Genomic DNA, 4,023 nt, shown 5'->3' with positions numbered 1-4,023 from the left:
ATGTTGGTTTAAACGATCCTTCCTTGATACAGGGAATGGATTTAATAAACTTCCCGAGACCATAACTTGAGAAACTTCCAAATGAGACAAACTTTGCATCATGGTCACATCAGAGACCCAGAGACATCCACATGTGAATGGAAGTCAGCAAGGACTGTGTCATATTGACAGGCCAAATGGATTCACTGGTGCTGCAGAAGAGGATCTTAGGTACTTATTTCAGGCCATACCGTGGGTGAACACATTATTCCCCTTTGCCACTTCCAAGTCATTTCCACTTATCTGGGAGCTGATTCAGAGAAGACAGTCTTCTAGTCACCACAAGAGCCTCACTGCCCTCCTTTCATATGAGGGTGGAAGGGGTCTGGAAGAAGTCGTATCCTCCCCTCAGCTGTTATAAATCATAATTGTTTTTTGTTTGTTTGTTTGTTTCTTTTGAAGATCAACCGATTTCTCTTGTACCTCCTTCCAAATTGGTTTAACAAAGAGCCAGAGCATCTCTACAGTTGAGATGCAGGGTGGGAAAGAGCGTGCTTCTCATCTGAGTTCAAAAAACTAAAACAGAAAAGAGACTGATCCACATCCTACAAACCTCCCATATGTGCAAAGGGGCCCGGAGTCTTCTGGCCACCCCTGGCTCAGGTGAATCCTCTCCCTGACAACCTGCCCAAATACAGCAGGAATCCTTCCAGAAAGGGCCACCATCCTTCTCTTCCCACTGGCCAGACGATGTCCTTGCCTTCATTCAACTCTGCAGGAAGCACATTCTGGTGAGTGATGCAGTTTAAGGAATGCAGGCATGTTAATTATTAGAGCTTCAAAAGATACCAGTTCTAGTGGGCTGAATTCCAGAGCTCTGAATTAAATGAAAACCTCATCTTGATCCCAGCCTGCAGTGTGGGTTGTTAGAGGGGGGAAAAAAATGAACACATGCAGAAGATGGCTTACCAGTACTAAACACTAGTACGCAACTTTAGGAATATGGGATTGTTTTAAAGCAGAAGCTGTTGTTGGGCTTGTTGTTGTCTTTAGACATGCTTACTTTTCACAGCTGTTATGAAAATTTAATAAGAAAATTTCAGTGAAATGTTTACACTGCTCTCCTCTAAAACAGATGTAAACGCATCTCACCCTTCTTTACTGTTTGTTTGGAGATCACCTCTCAGTTCCTGTGCTGTGACCATGCTATGAAACGGGTACCACTGAGATTCTGAAGGGCATAAGCAAAAAAAAAGATAATTTCAAAATATTTCAGAACTGAGCTCCTCTGCCTAGAGTTTCCCATCTTTCCCCACTGTAACTTCTGCCTGTTTCTGCCCATCTTTTATTTATATTTTTTTTCTATTGAGAGAGGAAATCATGGGAAGATTAACTCAGCCATGGAGGCATACCTCCTCATCTCTATTTCAGGCAGAGAGGTAAACTTCTCCTTGCTAGCCCACTGTCCGAATGTGAGAAGGTACAAATCACCAGGTCTTTCTACTCTTCAGACACTCAGTTTGTTGTCTGAACTATGGAAGTTAAATAACTGCTGTTTCTCAAGGTTAAAATCTCTGCTACTCACTGCTAGCATGTGATGTGTCTCCTCTGGCTGCAGTGTGTCTCTGAATGGATTTGTCACAACTTACAAGGCAGAGCTCTTAACTGCAGGTCTCTTTCTATCTTGCTGGGTGGTCTGGAGCAAGTCACTTCAATCTTCTGGGCCTCAGTTTCCCCACACGTGAAATGGAGTTAACAGTGCTTCTTTGAAGCCTTTAGAAATGGATGTTTGAAAAGTGCCAGACGTTATTTTTAGCTTACTTCCCCAGCAGTTCTTAAAATTGCTGTGGATCCCCCACACAAACACAGGTCATTTAAAAAAAGAAAAATTAGGAAACTTCCAGCAGTTCAGACTCTAGGAAGAAATAAGGTCCAAAACTAAGAATCCAATGAGAATGCTGAGTTTCTCATTTAATTAAAGCACAGACAGCTAGCTCAAACCCCACTTCTGACCTCACTGATGAGTAATTCACAAGAGTTCCCCAGCACCCAAACAAGGCCGGGTTTGCTGTGAGTGGGCAAAAGAAAAGCTAGAGGGAGGTCTCCCTGGGATCTACAAAAACATGGATATTATGCTCTCAACACGTTCCAAAAACATCAAGGATGAAAAATTGTATTTCAATATAGCCAAGAGTTCAAGGACTATAAAAGCACCATTAAAATGTACATTCGTATTGCATCACTGAGGCAGAGCATCAAAGGATATACACCGGAGTTTTACTTCACTGATTTTAATGTAGGCATTGCTATATCCTGCCTGTGCAAGGAGTATCTCTTTATGACTTCACCTTTACTATCCAAATACATACACAAAGTGCTAGAAGTTGTTTCAATGGACTGCAAAGAACAGCATTCTTCTGAAAACAGTACTGGGTACTTCATGTTTGATTGGATAATTTTCTACACAATTATAAATGAGCATGCAATGGTGCAAAATAAAATAAAATAAAATAAATAGGCTGAATATTTAGCAGTGCAGGCTTTTATAGTAGGGCTGAAATGCAAATCTTGCATTGTAAAGTGCAAATCTATGCAGCCTGCATTGAACAGCCTTGTTAACCAACTCTGATGGCAGCAGTCTCATGGACTCATCAAAAAAAAAGGAGACAAGCACCATTTTGGACATATATTGCCCACCTCCTGTTACGTGCACTTAACATTGAAAATGAGGAAATGCACCATCAAATCTAGCTTCTCTTAAGGGGAAGAGTTTGAACCAGGTCTTCCAAGAATGCAAATTATTCCCATCTTGGGCAAACTGGAAAATCCCAGATGCTCACTGCAGTACTGCACCCCTGAAATGCCCAAGTTATTTTCAGTGGTTGCCTATACAATTGGAGCCTATGTGATTATTCTTTGTGTGTTCACCTGCATAATAATTCCAACAATTCCTTAATGATATTTCCAACCAACTTTTAGCACCAGTAGAATTGTGAAAGATAGCTGAAACCCCCCTCCTTTTTTTCCTGAAAACAGACAGACGGGCAGAGATGCTATCAGAGTCCTGGCTCTGAGAAAACTTGCAGTTGTGAGTTCATGATATGAGAGAAGCCTCATGGGAGAGAACCCTTATATAAACACCCCAATGATGGGAAAAGCTTTGCCTGGGGCTCACATCCTCTTAGATAGTGAAAGTCAATCACCCATGAGACAAAAAGCCATAGGAAACCAGGCTTCATTAGTTCTGCTGCCACAAAATTACTTGTTTAACAAAATGGCTATTCCAGGCTTTTTGAAGAAATGCGCTGTACTGTAGGCATGTACAAGTCTGGATTTTTTTTCTATTTTACTAAATGCTTCTTTTTACTAACCTATAAATTGTGTACCTAACTCCCTGAGAAACAGTCTCTTTGCTGCAAATAGGAAGACAAATAAAATAGGGACCTGTGAAGCACACAACATGAGCTGAGCGAATGTTTGCACAACCACACCGTGACACAAGTCTACTGAGAGCAACAAAGAATGAGCAATTTAAACTGCTTGCCTACTTAGCCAAAAAGCGACACCGGATTTTTAACAAGTAAATCTTCAGCAGAACATACAGGAAAAATATGCTGAAAGTCAGGCTATTCAGAATTTTGTTTGCAGCAGCTTCTAATTTTTCTGCAGTCATTCTGCATGCTGAAACATCTGATTTCTCATCAGAGAGCCGGTGTTGAGAATACAGTGGAAATAAACAAGTCCGTTTTGATGTCTTATAGCTGGTCACCACCGAATTGAGGCATAAAGTCATTAGTGACTTCATTTTCAATCATGGGTTGTGTATACTCCTGTGCCTATTAGAATTCTTACTCCATTAGGAAGAAGAGGAAATTTAGTCACAGAAGTCCATCTGTATTCTTGACAGTAGGCACTCTTGAAACACTGAAGCAAATTACAAAACTGGGATAATAATCTGCCCATCAAGTTCGGGTTTTCACACATACATACACATGCCCACACCCTAAAAAAAAAAAAAAAAAAAAAAAAAAAAAAAAAAAAAAA

Source organism: Oxyura jamaicensis, chromosome 3, assembly GCF_011077185.1.
Source record: "Oxyura jamaicensis isolate SHBP4307 breed ruddy duck chromosome 3, BPBGC_Ojam_1.0, whole genome shotgun sequence".
Taxonomy (NCBI): domain Eukaryota; kingdom Metazoa; phylum Chordata; class Aves; order Anseriformes; family Anatidae; genus Oxyura; species Oxyura jamaicensis.
This window is presented reverse-complemented; position numbering follows the sequence as displayed.